Consider the following 19517-nt stretch of genomic DNA (forward strand, 5'->3'; position numbering starts at 1 on the left):
GCTCACCACCACCATTGCTGCCCCTCCGGGATGAAAAAAAAGTGCTCATCACCGGAAAATTCAGCCTCTTTAGTTTGTAACACATTGCTGTTTCAATTGGCTCTGTTGCTCAATGAGCTCATGAGGTTGAGGTTAAGTGGCATATTTAGTGTGACATAAAAGCCAATGTTTCATTTTGAAAGGATTGGAGAAGGCATGAAGTCTGGGAGATGCAATAATGGAAGTTTTCAATGAGGAGAGTGTTACTCTGAGCGAATGTATTACTAATAATCTGCCTATAAATTTTCCTGGCAGCCAGTGAGGAAGATTCCTCCAAATAAAAAAGGAGGGAGAGAGCAAACAGGGAATTATAGACCGGTTAGCCTGACATCGGTAGTGGGGAAAATGTTGGAATCAATTATTAAAGACATAATAGCAGCGCATTTGGAAAGCAGTGACAGGATCGGTCCAAGTCAGCATGGATTTATGAAAGGGAAATCATGCTTGGCAAATCTTCTAGAATTTTTTGAGGATGTAACTTGTAGAATGGACAAGGGAGAACCAGTGGATGTGGTGTATTTGGACTTTCAAAAGGCTTTTGACAAGGTCCCACACAAGAGATTAGTGTGCAAAATTAAAGCACGTGGTATTGGGGGTAATGTATTGACGTGGATAGAGAACTGGTTGGCAGACAGGAAGCAAAGAGTAGGGATAAACGGGTCCTTTTCAGAATGGCAGGCAGTGACTAGTGGTGTACCGCAAGGTTCAGTGCTGGGACCCCAGTTATTTACAATATACATTAATGATTTGGACGAAGGAAATGAATGTACTATCTCCAAGTTTGCAGATGACCCTAAGCTGGGTGGCAGTGTGAGCTGTGAGAAAGATGCTAAGAGGCTGCAGGGTGACTTGGACAGATCAGATGAGTGGGCAAATGCATGTCAAATGCAGTATAATGTGGATAAATGTGAGGTTATCCACTTTGGTGGCAAAAACAGGGAGGCAGAATATTCTCTGAATGGTGACAGATTAGGAAAAGGGAAGGTGAAACGGGTCCTGGGTGTCATGGTACATCAGTCATTGAAGGTTGGCATGCAGGTACAGCAGGCGGTGAAGAAGGCAATTGGCATGCTGGCCTTCATAGCGAGAGGATTTGAGTATCGGAGCAGGGAGGTCTTGCTGCAGTTGTACAGGGCCTTGGTGAAGCCACACCTTGAATATTGTGTACAGTTTTGGTCTCCTAATCTGAGGAAGGACATTCTTGCTATTGAGGGAGTGTAGCAAAGGTTCACTAGACTGATTCCCGGGATGACAGGACTGACATATGAAGAAAGACTGGATCGACTAGGCTTATATTCACTGGAATTTAGAAGAATGAGAGGGGATTTCATAGAAACATATAAAATTCTGATGGGACTGGATAGGTTAGATGCAGGAAGAATGTTCCCGATGTTGGGGAAGTCCAAAACCAGGGGTCACAATCTTAGGATAAGGGGTAAGCCATTGGGGACCGAGATGAGGAGAAACTTCTTCACTCAGAGAATTGTGAACCTGTGGAATTCTCTACCACAGAAAGTTGTTGAGGCCAGTTCGTTAGATATATTCAAAAGGGAGTTAGATGTGGCCCTTATGGCTAAAGGGATCAAGGGCTATGGAGAGAAAGCAGGAATGGGGTACTGAAGTTGCATGATCAGCCATGATCATATTGAATGGTGGTGCAGGCTCGAAGGGCCGAATGGCCTACTCCTGCACCTATTTTCTATGATTCCATGTTTCTATGATCCAAAAATGCTCGTTCTGTGTTCTTCAGCCTCTCTAGCAGTCAGGCCGACTTCCTCCAGGGGTTCCATTCCCAGTCCTTTTTGAATAGTGAAGTTGGGAAAAGCACAGCAACAATCATAACATGAGAGACCTGCTCGGGAGCATACTACAGTGCTTCTCCAAATCTATCAAAACTGCAAAACCTTCCTTTCAGAACCTCAATAATCCTCACAATCACCACTCTAGTTGAAGGGTGTGCAGCATTTAGAGAGATTGAGGAGACAGTGAAAAATCACAATTTTTCTCCCAGTTTGGTGCTTTAAATGATTTCAGCTGGTTATGTTAAGCTTTGTATCCTTAAATCTACAGCTTGCACAGGTCTACCAATCCTGCCATGGCTAAAGTTGAATGTCTCCTCAGGAAATCAGTGGTCTGCTCTTTGTTAGGGGTTAGAAACTTACCTACAATCAATGTCAGCTGTAGCTCAGTAAATAGCACACTCACCTTTGAGTCAGAAGATTGAAGGGTTCAAATCCCACTCTAGGCACTTGAGCACATAAAAAAAATTTAGGCTGACACTCCAATGCAGTGCTGAGAGAGTGCTGCACTGTTAGAGGTGTTATCTTTCAGCTGAGATGTTAAACCAAGGCCCCATCTGCTCTCTCAGGTGGACATAAAAAATCCCATGGCACTATTTCGAAAAAGAGCATAGGAGTTATCTCTGGTGTCCTGGCCAATATTTATCCCTCAATCAACATAACAAAAACAAATTATCTGGTCATTATCACATTGCTGTTTGTGGGAGTTTGATGTGCATAAGTTGGCTGCCACGTTTCCCACATTGCAACTATTTTAAGCATAACTTTAAATTAAGTGAGCCCCTTTTTGTAAGGGCACTAGCACCCACAAATTTCCAAATAAAACTTTAGTGACTACACTCCAAAAAAGTACTTCATTGGCTGTAAAGCACTTTGCGACATCCGGTGGTCATGAAAGGTGCTATATAAATGCAAGTCTTTCTTTCTTTTTAGATCTCTGGTCATCTGCCTTTATGAGTATAATGAGACATTTTATTCCTGAAATGGGATTGTGTATTAGATGAAGACTAGCCTGTGGAAGATGTCTCCCATGTGGCATCAGAAAGATGATGGTACAGATGTATTGACAGAACCCTGTTATATTAGATGATGGATTGTTAAGAAGATTCTTGCAAGTAAAGTTTGTGAGGAGTGATGGTGACACGTGTTGCAAATTGAAGAGTTAGAAAGCCTTTGAACCATGATGCCGTGTGACAAGGTCATTAGTCAAAAAAGGCAGGTTCTTACCTTGCTTGCTCTTGTCAGCTCATTGAACATTTTCTCGCAATGGCCTGTTTCCCAGAGTATGAGAGAGGAAGCAAGCAATGCCATTGCCAGGTCCTTCTATATGATTCTAGATGCACATTTGGGGGTCTTTCTCTGCTTACTTACATCTGTACCTTAAGTGTTTGAAGATCTGAGTTGGTGAAGTTATGAATTCCAGTGTCCTGAGCAGAACATTAATGCTCTTCCTGGCCCTACAAAAGACATTAAAGAAAACTTACCTGGAGGATTTTCCAAGCAGTCCCTTTAAGGTTGCTGATGTGCCTGCTTTACATTGAGTTCCAGTGGATAGAGTTTGCGCGTTGCATGCTGCACATATTAAAGTATGTCATAGGACCTCAATTTGCAAAAACTAATGGGGCCCCTCCTGGCTTCTTAGCACTACTGCAACTTCTGCCGACCCATGCTTGGCCCCTTATCCTGTTCTCATCCCCCTCCTCCTAGGACTTACCTTAGAGTTGCTGCTGCAGAGGCAGCCTGAACAAATTGCACAGCACCAAAGGAAGAGAGTAGCAAAAGTAAATGTTCATCCCTTAGAGGCTGAAGCAGGAGAAATTATTATGGGAATAAGGAAATGGCAGGAACATTAAACAATTATTTTGTATCTGTCTTCACAGTAGAAAACACAAAAAGCATACCACAAATGGTGTGGAACCAAGGGTCTAATGAGGGTGAGGAATTTAATGTAATTAATATAAGCAGAGAAAAAGTACCAGAGAAACTAATGGGACTAAAAGCTGACAAATCTCCTGGACCTGACATCCTAGAGTTCTAAAAGAAGTGGACACATAGATAGTGGATGCATTGGTTTTGATCTTATAAAATTCCCTAGATTCTAGAACGGTCCCAGCGGATTGGAAGGTAGCAAATGTAACACCGCTATTCAAGAAAGGAGGGAGAGAGAAAACAGGGAACAGGCCAGCTATCAGTCATTGAGAAAATACTGGAATCCATTATTAAGCAAGTGGTATCAGGGCACTTAGAAAATCATAACATGATTAGGCAGAGTCAACATCGTTTTATGAAAGGGAAATCATGTTTGACAAATTTCTTAGAGTTTTTTGAGGATGTAACTAGCAGGGTAGATAAAAGGGAATCAATGGATGTCATATATTTGGATTTCCAAAATGCATTCAATAAGGTGCCACATAAAAGGTTACTACACAAGATGGGAGTTCATGCAATTTGGAGGTAATGTATTAGCGTGGATAGAGGATTGGTTAATGGACAGAAAACAGAGAGTAGGGATAAACGGGTCGTTTTCAGGTTGGCAGGCTGTAACTAGTGGGATGCTGCAGGGACCAGTACCGGGGCCTCAGCTATTTACAATCTATATTAATGACATTGACGAAGGGACCGAATGTAATGTTTGCTGATGATACAAAGCTATGTGGGACAGTAAGCTGTGAGGAGAACACAAAGTGTCTGCAAAGGGATATAGATAGACTAAGTGAGTGGGCAGTAAGGTGGCAGATAGAGTATAAGGTATGGAAATGTGAGGTTATTCACTTTGGTAGGAAGAATAGAAAAGCAGAATATTTTTAAAATGGTGAGTAACTTTTAAATGTTGGTGTTCAGAGAGATGTGGGTGTCTTCGTGCAAGAAACACAGAAAGCTAGCATGCAAGTACAGCAAGCAATAAGGAAGGAACATGGTATGTTGGCCTTTATTGCAAGGGGATTGGAATATAAGAGTAAGGAAGTTTTGTTACAATTGTACAGGGTCTTGGTGAGACCACACCTGGAGTACTGCGCACGGTTTTGCTCTCCTTATCTAAGGAAGGATACACCTGCCTTGGAGGAGATGCAACGAAGGTTCACTAGATTGATTTCTGGGATGAGAGGGCTGTTCTATGATGAGAGATTGTGTAGAATGGGCCTATGCTTTCTGGAGTTTAGAAGAATGAGAGGTGATCTAATTGAAACTGAGGGGATTGACAGGGTAGATGCTGAGAGATGTTTTCCCCTGGATGGAGTGTCTAGGACTAGGAGGCAAGGGCTCCGAACTTGGTGGAAGCTAAGTTCTACCCAAGTGCTGCCCAAAGGACCGCTGAGATGCCTGATGAAAAAGTCCAGGAAAGACTGCCCGACGGCAAAAAACGACTTACACCATGAATCTGGGCAGCAGCAGACGGGACCTCCCAATATCGGCGCAAAATGCAATCCTCAGTAAAGTACCCCCGAAGATTGAATCGAGCCCAGGGAGGGGGGGAACATATCAAATTTAAGATTTTCAAAAAATAAGTTAAAAAACACTGCAAAACCTTCAGGGGACGCCATCCACCTGAAGTGCTGGGAAAAAAATAAAGAAAAGAAGTTCAGTAACCTTTTTTTGCAGGTCTTCTGACTTACCATTGAGGTTAGACCTGCCTCCATGCGGCGGTCTTTTCCCCTATTGCAGCGGAGGACCGCCTGGACAAACTGGCAACTCGGCGGGCGGGAGGACACTTACGTCAGTTGCACACCAGCGGACATCAGCGGGTGGTTCCCAGTGGTCTTCCCTTCCCGCCGGCGGGAGGCCTCCTCCAAACTCACTCGGAGGGGAGGCCGCCCAGAAAACTCGGCAGCAGTCGGCGGCAGCGGGTGGTGCGTGCACCAAGGTTGGCCCCATGGTCTCAGGATAAGGGGTAGGTCATTTAAGACTGAGATGAGGAGGCATTTCATCACTCAGGGGGTTGTAAATCTTTGAAATTCTCTGGCCCAGAGGGCTGTTGATGCTGATTCTTTGAGTATATTCAAGGCTGAGATCGATAGATTTTTGGACTCGAGGGGAGTCAAGGGATATGGAGATCGGGTGGGAAAGTGGAGTTGAGGACGATGATCAGCCATGATCTTCTTGAACGGCAGAGCAGGCTTGAGGGGACGTATGGCCGACTCCTGCTCCTAATTCCGATGTTCTTATGTTAAAGCCGTGAACTGTCTCTGGAGAAGCGACATGCTCACCCGAGTTACTGAGATTAATCCCGAAGACCAATTTTGGGTGATCTTCAGAACAGCCTCTTCTGGAACATACAGTATTTTTAAAAATCCATTCTGGGGAGTAAGGTCAGTATTTATTGTCCTGAGTTTGAAACAACTGGCAGTTAAGATTCAACCATACTGGTGTGCGACTGGAGTCACATGTAGGCCAGACCTAAAGGGTTGGACCTGGACCCAAACCAGTTGGGTTTTTATAACAATCTGAAAGCTTCATGGACATATTTTTACTGATACCAGCTTTTTATTTCCAGCTTATAGTTTTAAACTGAATTCAAAATTCTCCAACTGCCATGTTGGGCCTTGAACCCATATTTCTGGATTATTAGTCCAGGCCTCCGGATTACTAGTCCAATAATATAACCATACAAACTACCGTACCCAGCAGAGCACGCATGTTCTAGATATAAAACCAATTTTGCATGTAGAAATTAATGAGAAATTACAAAGAAGTTCATCTTAAATTCTCTGACCTGCTAAAGACAGTGAAGTGGTAGCATGTCATCTATTATGGCAGTATCTTTGTTGAATCAATTTAGAATTCTGCCTGCAAATTTAAAAATATATATATAAAGAGTATCTGAAACAACTATCGTTAATAAACAAGAAATAACGACTATGCTACCATAACCTATAAGCCTCTGCAATTCGCACCTGAAAACAAAATTATCCCCAATAAAACTAACTTTTTGCTATCATCTTGTATATGTTTCTTACTACCTGTCAATTTTAAATGCTTTTAAAGTGTACATTTAAGTGAAAAATTATACTTGCGTAATAGATGGATCAGACACACATATGCAGCTTATGAAACCTAACTTCTCCACAATAGCATCAGATTATGCCAAATTTTAAAAGGAACCACATGCCTTTATCACGTCAAACTGCCAAGATATGCTGCTTGTCAACCACAAATAACCAGTAAAACAAAAGCAAAATTCTGCAGATGCTGGAAATCTAAAATACCAGTATTGCACAAATTGTGTTAAATAAGCCCAAATTTCCAGTAAATGGAAACATTTTTGTGATGGTGATTGAACAATAACAACATCTGGAAATTTTTACATCTGGAAAATGATTGCATTTTTCAAAATAACAAGGCTAATTTTAACCTTGACCATCTGGCGTAGATTGGGAAAATGAGCAGTTAAAATAACCTGTTCAACTTACCGGTGCCGATCCCACTGTCTTCCCGCAGGTTCCTGCTCTTCTGAGCAAGCGAGAGGCAGCAGGGTCCTTCTTTAAAGATGCAGTTCTGGCCCTGATGACATCTTTGGGACCCGACTGCAATTTTAACTGTAGGTCTGTACGGGTAAGTCGTTGGGGCCAAAGATAAATGAATTTTATATTAGTTTCCCTATGGGCCTGGAGTAATAATTCCCCTCCCCCTTACCTGACTGCCCGGACCGTTCCTTTGGGTTCCCAGGGCGGCCTTCTGCCACCTGAAATCCCACTCCTGCTGCCGGCCAGCTATTTCTACTGCCTGGTTCAACCAGGAGACTGACTCGGCCTAAACAGATGAGGCCTGTGACTCAAAATCTCCCTGCGGAGGTACAGATGGTTTACCACTGGGATACACCCACTCGACTCCCAGTCAAGAGTTAAAATCAAGGGTAATATTTTTTAAAAATGACAGGAATTTAAAAAGAATAAACACAATGTAAAGAGAGAAGCCTAGAAATGCAGCCACCTACTGCCCATTTTTCAGGCGATAAACGGTAGGAAGTGCACTCACATTTCCGGATGGATTTATCAAAGATGTGTACTTCACCTCCAATGTCTACGTAAGGATTGATAAGTGACTCAACTAATGACTACCTGTTTCGGGCATCCAGCAATTGGAAATTGGGTGAGCATCTTGGCTGCCCTATTAATGCCCAAGGCTAACACTCAAGGCCAACATGATGAATATTTCCGATGGGCCTTAAACAAACGAGCTGCCTGCCTATAACAGGCAAAAGGGTGCTTTAGTGTGCAAATTGGAGTTATATGCAGAGTGGGGGATCCCAGGTACAAATGGGTGGAGCATGCACTGTGCACGTCCTACCTGTTTGTATGAGGCACTAAATAGCCTAAGAGGGACTACTGGAAGCCACCTCCAAACAGCCCAGAAAACCTTTTTTGGGGGCCGATTTGAGGTCCCCCAAGGTCGCTTCACTCCCTTGTTATAAAATTTGTTCTGGGATTTGGGCATCATTGGCAAGGCCAGCAATTATTGCCCATCCATAACTGCCCTTGAGAAGGTGGTGGTGAGCCGCCACCTTGAACTGCTGCAGTCCAAAGCGGTGAAGGTACTCCCATACTGCTATAAGGGAGGGAGTTCCACGATTTTGACGCACCGCCGATGAAGGAACAGCGATATATTTCCAAGTCAAAATGGTTTGTAACTTGGAGAGAAACTTGCAGGTGATGGTGTTCCCATGCGCCTCCTGCCCTTGTCCTTCTAGATTTGGGGTTACTGTCGAAGAAGCCTTGGCAAGTTGCTGCAGTCCATCTTGTAGATGGTACACACTGCAGCCATGGTGCATTGGTGGTGGAGAGAATAAATGTTTAAGGTGGTGGATGAGGTGCCAATCAAGTGGGTTGCTTTGTTCTGGATGGTGTCGAGCTTCGTGAGTGTTGTTGGAGCTGCACTCACTTTAAGAAGAAGATTACTCATCCAGGCAAGTGGAGACTATGTTATCACACTTCTGACTTGTGCCTTGCAGATGGTGGAAAGGTTTGGGGGAATCAGGAGGTGAGACACTCGCCACTGAATACCCAGCCTCTGACCTGCACCTGTGACCACGGTATTTATGTGATTGTCCAGTTAAGTTTCTGGTTAATGGTGATGCCCAGGATGTTGCTGCTGGGGCATTCGGCGATGGTAATGCCATTGAATGTCAAGGGGTGGCAGCTGGACTCTCGCTTGTTGGAGATAGTCATTGTCTGGCACTTTTGTGGTGTGAATGTAACTTGCCACTTATCAGCCCAAGCCTGAATGTCGTCCAGATCTTGATGCATGCGGGCATGGACTACTTCTTTATCTGAGGATTTAAAAGTGGAACTGAACACTGTGCAATCATCAACCAAAATTCCCACTTTGAACCTTATGATGGAGGGAAGGTCTGATAAAGCAGCTGAAGATGGTTGGGCCTAGGACACTGCCCTGAGGAACTCCTGTAGCGATGTCCTGGGGCTGAGATGATTGACCTCCAACAACCACAACCACCTTCCTTTGTGCTAGGTATGAATCCAGCCAGTGGAGTTTTCCCTCTGATTCCCATTGGTTTCAATTTTACAAGGGCCCCTTGATGCCACACTTAATCAAAAGCTGCCTTGATGTCAAGGGCAGTCACTCTCAACTCACCTCTGGAATTCAGCTCTTTTGTCCATGTTTCGACCAAGGCTGCAATGAACCTGTGTGCTCCTGGCAGAACCCAAACTGAGCATCAGTGAGCAGATTATTGGTGAGTAAGTGCCCGCTTGATAGCACTGTTGACAACACCTTCCATCATTTTGCTAATGATTGAGAGTAGACTGATGGGGCAGTAATTGGCCGGGTTGGATTTGTCCTGCTTTTTGTGGACAGGACATACCTGTGCAGTTTTCTACATTGTCGGATACATGCCAGTGCTGTACCTGTACTGGAACAGCTTGGCTAGTGGCACAGCTAGTTTTGGTGCACAAGTCTTCAGCACGATAGCCGGGATTTTGTCAGGACCCATAGCCTTTGCTGTATCCAGTGCACACAGCCTTTTCTTGATATCACGTGGAAAGAATCCAATTGGCTGAAGACTGGATTCTGTGATGGTGGGAACTTCAGGAGGAGGCTGAGATGGATCATTCACTCGGCACTTCTGACTGAAGATGGTTGCAGCCTTGTCTTTTGCACTCATATGCTGGGCTCCACCATCAATGAGGGGGATATATTTGAAGCCTCCTCCTTCCGTTTATTGTTTAATTGTCCAACACCATTCACGGGCACCCAAAGTACATGGGGTTGGGGGTAATATATTAGCATGGATAGAGGATTGGCTAACTAACAGAAAACAGAGAGTCGGGATAAATGGTTCTTTTTCCGGTTAGCAAACAGTGACTAGTGGGGTGCCACAGGGATCGGTGCTGGGTCCTCAACTATTTACAATCTATATTAATGACTTGGATGAAGGGACCAAGTGTAATGTTGCCAAGTTTGTTGATGATACAAAGATGGGTGGGAAAGCAAACTGAGGAGGACACAAAACATCTGCAAAGGGTTATAGACAGGCTAAGTGAGTGGGCAAAAATCTAGCAGATGGAGTATAATGTGGGAAAATGTGAGTTTATCCACTTTGGCAGTAAAAATAGAAAAGCAAATGACAATTTAAATGGAGAAAAATTGCAACGTGTTGCAGTCCAAAAGGACCTGGGAGTCCTTGTGCATGAAACACAAAAAGTTAGTATGAAGGTTCAGCAAGTGGTCAGAAAGGCAAATGGAATGTTGGCCTTTGTTGCAAGGGGGATAGAGTATAAAACCAGAGAAGTCCTGCTATAACTGCACAGGGTATTGGTAAGGCCACACTTAGAGTACTGCGTACAGTTTTGGGGAATTTAAGGAAGGATATACTTGCATTGGAGGCTGTTCAGAGAAGGTTCACTAGGTTGATTCCGGAGATGAAGGGGTTGACTTATGAAGATAGGTTGAGTAGGTTGGGCCTATACTCGTTGGAGTTCAGAAGAATGAGAGGTGATCTTATTGAAACATATAAAATAATGAGGGGGCTTGACAAGGTGGATGCAGCGAGGATATTTCCACTCATAGGGGAAACTAAAACCAGCGGACAGTCTCAGAATAAGGGGCCACCCATTTAAAACTGAGATGAGGAGGAATTTCTTCTCTCAGAGGGTTGTAAATCTATGGAATTCTCTGCCCCAGAGAGCTGTGGAGGCTGGGTCTTTGAATATATTTATGGTGGAGATAGACAGATTTTTGAGCGATAAGGGAGCAAAAGGGTTATGGGGAGCAGATAGGGAAGTGGGGCTGAGTCCATTATCAGATCAGCCATGATCTTATTGAATGGTGGAGCAGGCTCAATGGGCCGAACGGCCTAATCCTGCTCCTATTTCTTATGTTCTTACAACTGGATGTGGTAGGACTGCAGAGCTTTGATCTTTTCCGTTGATTGCGGGATCACTTAGCCCTGTCTATAGCATGCTGCTTCCACTGTTTAGCATGCATGTAGTCCTGTGTTGCAGCTTCCCCAATTTGGCACCTCATTTTTAAGTATGGATACCCAGTTTTAAGCTGCTAGATTTGATCTAAATCTAATCCATTTAGCACAATGGTATTGTCACACAACATGATGGAGGGTGTCCTCAGTGTGAAGACGGGACTTCGTCTCCACATGGACTTTGCGGTGGTCACTGCTACCAATGCTGTCATGCGACAGGTAGATTGATGAGGACGAGGTCAAGTAGGTTTTCCCCTCGTGTTGGTTCTCTCACCACCTGCCACAGACCCAGTTTGTCAGCTATGTCCTTCAGGACTCGGCCAGCTCAGTCAGTAGTGATGCTGTGCATTCTGTGCCCTTGCTACCCTCAGTGCTTCTTCTAAATGGTGTTCAACATGGAGTAATACTGATTCATCAGTGGAGGTGGTAATGAGCAGGAGGTTTCCTTGCCCATGCTTGACCTGGAGCCGTGAGACTTCATGAGGTCCAGAGTCAGTGTTGAGGATTCTCAGAGCCATTCCCTCCCAACTGTGCTGCCACCTCTGATGGGTTTGTCCTGCCGGTAGGACAGGACATACCCAGGGATCATGATGGAGGAGTCTGGGACATTGGCTGAAAGGTATGATTCTGTGAGTATGACTATGTCAGGCTGTTGCTTGACTAGTTTGTGGGACAGCTCTCCCAATTTTGGCACAGGTCACCGGACGTTAGTGAGAAGGACTTTGCAGGGTCGACTGGGCTGGGTGTGCCATTGTCCTGTCCGAAGCCGGTGCCGAGGTCGACGGCAGATGATCAATCCAGTTTTATTCTGATTATTGTTTTATTCTATTCTAATTGTGTCTTATTATTGTTTTTCCAGGCCCAACCTGCTGCCAACTTCCCACCTTCTCAGAACTGGCAAGCTACAGAGAGTGCTCGCAGTTCACCAACTAATGAGGTTTGGACCTCAAAGTGCCCCATGCCAGCACAAACGAGCAGCAGGCACACGTCTATGATTTTGTGCCCGTTTCAGCCACTACTTTAAAATCACTCCCACTGAACCTGTCTCTCTTGAAACAGGTACAAAGCCAGATTGTCCACCCTGGCTCATCGAATTCAATATCAATAAGGTAGTGGATGGAATCATTTGGGATGACCCTGGAGTGTATTTGCCAGGTATCTCTGAATATATTACAGCACTCCCTTTGTTATTGTGTTCTATTGCTGGTAGGTTTCCGTCCCTGAAGGACATTAGCGATCTAGCTGGATTTCCAAACAATCCAGCAGCTTTCTTGGCCATTTTCTCTGGTGTTAGCCCATAAATAACCAGATTTATTCAGTTGAATTTCACAAATTGGAATGAACAAGTATCATGGGGTTAACACGTATCATGGCAATCACTGTAAACCCCAAATCACCAGTAACATTTGGAATTATTATCCTCATGGGGTGTATTTTTTTACTTTCTACCACACATTTTTGATGTTGACTGGATTTTTCTTTTTTTCCTTTACAAGAAATCCTTTTTTGTTTGCCAAATAACGTTACAGAATATTGATGTTTTGAAAATTGAGTGCAATACTGAAATTGTAGCTGAACATATCCAGAGTCTGTCAGAGATTTTCCTGCTAGCTCTTCCATCTACCATCAGCTCTAAAGGTAGAACTGAAAACATATTCCACTGTACAAAACACTGCAAGTAAAATAATAATTTACTGGCATTTGACATGATCAAAATATGCTTTAGATTCCTTCGACAATCAGGAACAGACTAAATTGTCAGGTTTTTTTGTGGAATGCTGTGTTCTTCACAATATTGCCACTTGACATGAAGGGGGGAATTTTAACTGGGGCAGGAACCCAGCTGAATTTTCCCACTTCCACGTTCGGCGGGGGTGGGGTTGGGGGCGGTGGTGGGGTTAATTTGGACACCTCTGCTGATATCTGCACACTCTAAACAAACTAGGGTCCACAGCACAGAGGCAAACAATATTTCAGTATGGAGTGGCGTCTAGAGCTATTACATGGCTATAAATCTGATTGCTTTTTAAACTAGTCCTCTATTGCCCATTTCAGTCACAAATTTGTTTGTTTTCTTCCAAAGAACCATTTAAAATTAGTCATATATTATGTTTCAAAATAATGGTCCTAAATCTGTATTTCCATTCAGAATCAGTCATCAGTAAGTATAACTTAGTAAGTTATGGCAGAATGACCTTCTACACTACTGGGTTCTTTCCGACACTCATAGGTAATATCACTAGCATCAATCATCTGTACTGTCTCAGTGTATACGTTAGGTCATAGGTATGTTGGTCAAGGTGGCAGTCTTTCATATTGGTTTCCCATTTACCCATGAGATTCAAGATTAAACAATACATACAGATTTTAGGTAACTGCTGGTTTGCAAAAGGAAATCATTGATTTTTTTTTACTCTCGAGAAACTTAGATGGATGGCAAAGCTCTTTGTGAAAGACAGTTGAAAAGAGTAGGAGGGAAGATAATGTAAATCAAAGCAATGGTTAGATGACAGCCAGATTGGGTTTTAAAAGACTGTTTATTGTAGGAGGAAGAAAAAGCTGAGGGAGGTATGGAGTTCTGCAGTTTGGAAGTCCTGGCAAAGAAGGAGTTAGAGTAACAGATGGTGTGATAAGTTTTATTTGCATGCATGTAAAACTATACATCTCTTCCATGAATGTAATCACTTAGATCAACTGAAAAATGTTTATGTGATGCTCGTCACACATGTTTACCATCTAATCTGATCCTGTCAGAATTATTTTCTTTTTGTCTCAATCAACTCTTGTGATTTGAGAAAGAAGCAAGGCTGGAGGGCCTGCCTGCTGAGTGACAATGTTTATAGAATGAATGGATGGCTTGATATTCTACTCCTAAATACTTCTATTCCAGATGGGAATTGTAGAAATAAGGGACATATGTATCTGATTAAACCAGCATTTGACATGATCGAAATATTTTTAAGATGCCTTGCCCAATCCAACAATGGACTAAATTGTCAGCTTTTTAGTGGAATGCTGCATCCTGTACAATATTGCCACTTGACATGAAGGGGGGAACTTTAACCCCCCCAAAACGAGTGAGTTTGGTTCGGGTGGGAGGTTAAGAAGCCACAAGTCTGAAACAGGAACCTAACCCGCCTCGAACCCACTCACTTCTGGTTTTAACAGAGGCAGGACGTGAGGCAGGCGACCGATCCGCTCACAGGAGGCGGGTTCTCCATTTAAGTGTTTATATTAGACTGCGTGTCTTCATTTTAACAGTGATTCTATTTTTAACACCGACGGCTGGGTTTCCCTGGCAGGTGAAAGGAGGCGAGAAGGGCTGAATCCATGAGGTAAGAGCCTTTACAGGACGGCTTGTAGACCAGGAGGAGCAGGAATGTTTCCTCCAGGCTCAGCAAGCTATTCATTAAACCCCCAATCCCCCACACGATCCGTCTGCTCCCCGTTTCCCATAATCGGAACCCCCCCCTGCCCCAAACCACTATCTGCCCACCCAACCACTATCGGAGCCCCCGACCATCATCTGCAACCCTCAACCCCATGATCAGAATCCACCCGCAAATGAACATCCCCCTCCCCGCACCACTATGCCCTCCAGCACTACATTCCCCACTAGACCTACCTGCCCTCAGCCCAGCTTGTGCTGCAGGCTTTCCCACCTGTCCATCAGGCTGGCTGACTGACAAATTGGGGGGGGGGGTAACCTCCGAAAAAAATTTAAAGCAATCTTGCAGTTAATGGAAAGTCCATCCCATATTTCCGGGCTTCCCGACCTCTAATCAGTTCCCCCACCCCACTCCCTCCTCGCCTCTGAGCTAATATCCAACCTAAAATCTCAGTTTATCTAACAGAAGATAGATGAATGCTTTTCAAAAATAATTTGCAGAATTATATGTTGATGCTGTTCAGTTCCACCTCTAGCAAGAGCACAGAAGATCAGGAAGCTATCCAACAGTATTTTGAGATTTTTGGCCGAGGAAACCTTGCTGGTGAGTTAATTTCCCAACCACCCATAGCAGAATGAGGCCCGGGTGATTTTACCAGTTAGGCCTCATTTAAATCCCAGCAGCCAACTCCAACCCATAATGAGTGGGTAATTGGCGGGATGCAGCAGAAAATTGGACGGCCCAGACACCTCCCACGGACACAAGGTAAGTGCAGGATTGGGTTCCGTGGTATCTCGTGTTCTGGAATGGGTAAGGCTGGAAAGCCCCACTCAGGCCCGAGTTAAAATTGAAGTTGGATCCCAATGGCATCGCCAACATGCATATGTAAAGAAGATCTCCATCAGCTTTGGATGGGTGTCCATGTTGCCTGCTCAGACAAGCAGGTTAAAATCACAAACTACGGGATGCTGGGGCTGCAGAACAGCTAAGTAACTTTGGGACATTTGAACTGACAATTCGCCCACTTTCCGCCAGAAGGGTTGGGTTATAATTGCCTCATTTGTCTGTGTGACAGGCATAATCTACCACAAAGTTAAGTGGAACAATTACATGTTTAAAAATAAGAATATGTGGCATATGTCAGGAGTGAAAAAATAGTATTTTACCAACTCACCCTCCCACTAGATAACTGAAGTTTAAAAGAAACACACCGTCCTTCTTTTGTGGAGTTACAATCAGGAGGACACCAAAGTCAATCTGGAATAATAAGACGAACAACACAAGTGAGAAAACATGTACAAAAGGACAGCTAAGCCTGCTTTCTTCCCTTTTTCACAACAGTGACATTGCATTTATGTAAATGATCTGCTTTCCATCCTAAATTAGAAATGCATGTCATGGAATGACACAGCAAAGATGGTGATAGAAACAAATGTATTGCATTCCTTGCACGAGTAAAATTACGGGTCAGATTTAGCTGGAAAACAATGGTTAGCGACACCAGCAAATTGAGGCGATTAAGAGGTGTGCCATGAATTGCAAATCTCCAAACTTGCTGGTTAAGTTACACTGTTCCACGGATTGCTTCGCACAAACAGCCTGTCGTCCTTAGCCTCCCTGTTATTTTTCACAACTTGCTGGTTTTGCACGTTAATTGCCCATTAAACTCATCACAAAAAGGTAAATCTTGTAATTAAGAGCGTAGGTACCTTTTTAATAACATGATAATTGTTAATGTCATACCAATCAACCCCTCTATCCCAGAATGGGAACTATTTAAAGTATTCAATTTAATTCCTGCATGTAGTCAATACTTGTCAAATGGCAAATTTTTAATTTAATTTTTTCTTACTTTTCCTTTACGTGTTTGTTTCTCTTTTAATCAAATCTTTCTTTCCCTCTCTATTTCTCTTTCTGCACCCGATTTGACTCGAGTTCATTTTCCTTCTCCATCATTCCTCTGTAAGTTGTCGGCCATTTAGGACTGAGATGAGGAGAAATTTCTTCACTCAAAGGTTTGTGAATCTTAGGAATTCTCTACCCCAGAGAGCTGTGGATGCTCAGTCGTTGAGTATATTCCAGACAGGGATCAATAGATTTTAGAATACCAAGGGAACCAAGGGATATGAAGAGAGTACAAGAAGGAGGAGTTGAGATAGAAGATCAGCTATGATCTTATTGAATGGCGGAGCAGGTTTGAAGGGCCATATGGCCTACCCCTGTACCTGTATCTTATGCTCTTATGAACTTATGTTTCATTCCCAATCCTTAAATCTCATTGGTTAAGGAAATAGACTGTTGGACCCGCAATTCATTTAGGTTCCAGATGCCCCATTGCCCTCGCCACACCATTATCAGCTTGCATTTCCAGCACGTTATGGTGCAAAATAGATTCGAGCTTAAGGGTGCAGAAAAAAAGTCTATCTAACAAGGCATGCCATGAGATGCCCCACTCCCGCAAGATTTGACCCATTGTATTTATTTTTTAGGGTCTGACTATGGAAACCATTTACTTCCTCCATACTACACTACAATAAGTGTCAACCTGGATGATGTGCTAAAGTGCTGCAGATGGGCTTGTACCCACAACCTTCTAACTCAGAGGCATTTATTTATTTTAACACTGCAGTTTTGTCTCAACAATTACTTGTTAACAAGAATTTGCCACGTCAACACACAAATATTAGGACCGATTTGTAGACTATAAGGTATTAAGACTTGCAGTGGTATCTATTTAGAATTTCTGCTGAGTCAATTGTCAAAAAAATTATATAATTATTGTATCAAATTCATTTTAACATATATTGCGCTCAGTGTTTGTGTTTTGATGACATCAAGATCAGTGTATCAATGCACTCTTCACAAGTATCGTGTAATCAAACCACACCAAACAAATCGTATGGTCCCGATATTTATGGGGAGACAGGGTGGGAACGGGGGCACATGTCAGTGGCCGGGAAACCCAGAAATACCGGGAAGGCGAAGGTCCTGCTGAATTTAGCGGACGGATTGCATGAGAATTTTTTTAACTCCGTTTCTACTGGCAGCCGGCGGGAAAGCCTGCAGTATCCATTGTCCTCTCAGCAGCTTTTGTTCCTTGAATAGAATAAGCAGTTTCATCATAATTGTTGTGTATCTGTAAAGCATGCACTCCCATGTTCCGCCACCAGGGAGCACATCCTCTGAAGTTCCAAGGGATCCCAGCATCCCTTGGGAGCACTGTATATAAGCCGGCCCCTAAGGCCTGTTCCTCACTCTGGAGTGTCTTATTAAAGACTGAGGTCACTGTTACTTTAACCTCCCTGTGTGCAGCCTCATCTGTGTTAGGAACACAATAACTGGCGACGAGAATACGAATCCAACGCAAAGATGCAGCAAACTGTGGGCATCCTGGAGAAGTTCTCGGAGGGTGAGGACTGGGAAGCGTATGTCAAACAGCTAGACCAGTACTTTGTAGCCAACGAGCTGGACGGAGAAGGAAGCGCTGCAAAAAGGAGAGCGGTCCTCCTCAAAGTCTGCAGGGCACCATCCTTCAGCATCATGAAGAATCTTCTGGCTCTGGTGAAACCCACAGATAAGTCGTATGAGGAGCTGTGTACACTGGTTCGGGAGCATCTGAACCCGAGGGAGAGCGGCTGATGGTGAGGTATCGGTTCTACACGTGCCAGCGATCTGAAGGTCATGAAGTGGCGAGCTACTTCGCCGAGCTAAGGCAACTTGCAGGACAATGTGAGTTTGATGGCTACCTGGAGCAACTGCTGAGAGACTTTTTTGTACTGGGCATTGGACACGAGACCATCCTACGAAAACTTTTGACTGTAGAGACACCAACCCTCAGTAAATCCATTGCGATAGCACAGGCGTTTATGTCCACCAGTGATAACACCAAACAAATCTCTCAGCACACAAATACTAGCAATGTTCATAAATTAACTGGAATTGTGTTTGCAAGCAGAAATGTACAGGGCAGAAACCACGAGTCTGCAACTGCCAGCAGGCCTCAGGTGACCCAGATGACTCAGAGTCCCCAACAAAAGATGAATGCAAGGCAATTCACACCTTGCTGGCATTGTGGAGGCTTCCATTCAGCCTATTCATGCCGCTTCAAAGGGTATTCTTGCAGAGCTGTGGAACAATGGGGCACCTCCAACAAGCTTGCAAACGAGCTGCAAGCTCTGCAAAACCTGCTAACCACCATATGGCAGAGGAAGATCGGGCATGGTGGATCAAAGCAATTTTGAGCCTCAGAGAGAGGAGGCAGATGCTGAAGTACACGGGGTGCACACATTTTCGACGGAATGTCCACCTATAATGCTAAACGTAAAATTGAATGGCTTACCCGTAGCCATGGAACTGGACACTGGCGCTAGCCAATCCATCATGAGTAAAAAGATGTTTGAGAGACTGTGGTGCAACAAGGCACTCAGACCAGCCCTGAGCCCCATCCACACAAAACTGAGAACGTACACCAAAGAGCTTATCACTGTTCTGGGCAGCACCATGGTCAAGGTCACCTACGAGGGCACGGTGCACGAACTTCCACTCTGGATTGTCGCGGGCGATGACCCCACACTGCTTGGAAGGAGCTGGCTGGGCAAAATCCGCTGGAACTGGGATGATATCCGAGCGCTATCACATGTCGATGAGGCCTCATGTACCCAGGTTCTGAACAAATTTCCTTCCCTCTTTGAGCCAGGCATTGGAAACTTTTCCAGAGCGAAGGTGCAGATCCACTTGGTCCCAGAGGCATGACCCATTCACCACAAGGCGCGAGCAGTACCTCACATGATGAGGGAGAGATTGGAAATCGAGCAGGACAGGCTTCAACGCGAGAGCATCATCTCCCCAGTGGAATTCAGC

General features: G+C 44.2%; 1 protein-coding gene across 2 annotated transcripts in view; it reads right to left on the bottom strand.

Annotated features, from left to right (window-relative positions):
* The window catches only part of mdfic (MyoD family inhibitor domain containing), a 196704-nt gene that overhangs the window by 139983 nt on the left and 37204 nt on the right, over positions 1 to 19517 (bottom strand). For both annotated transcript variants that reach the window (XM_070901621.1, XM_070901620.1), the window contains 2 exons: positions 15832 to 15914; positions 6550 to 6623 (listed from right to left, as the gene is read on the bottom strand). The gene's annotated coding sequence lies outside the window, so the exon portion shown is untranslated. The remainder of the gene's footprint in view (positions 1 to 6549; positions 6624 to 15831; positions 15915 to 19517) is intronic.

This window comes from Pristiophorus japonicus, chromosome 15, assembly GCF_044704955.1.
Source record: "Pristiophorus japonicus isolate sPriJap1 chromosome 15, sPriJap1.hap1, whole genome shotgun sequence".
Taxonomy (NCBI): Eukaryota; Metazoa; Chordata; class Chondrichthyes; family Pristiophoridae; genus Pristiophorus; species Pristiophorus japonicus.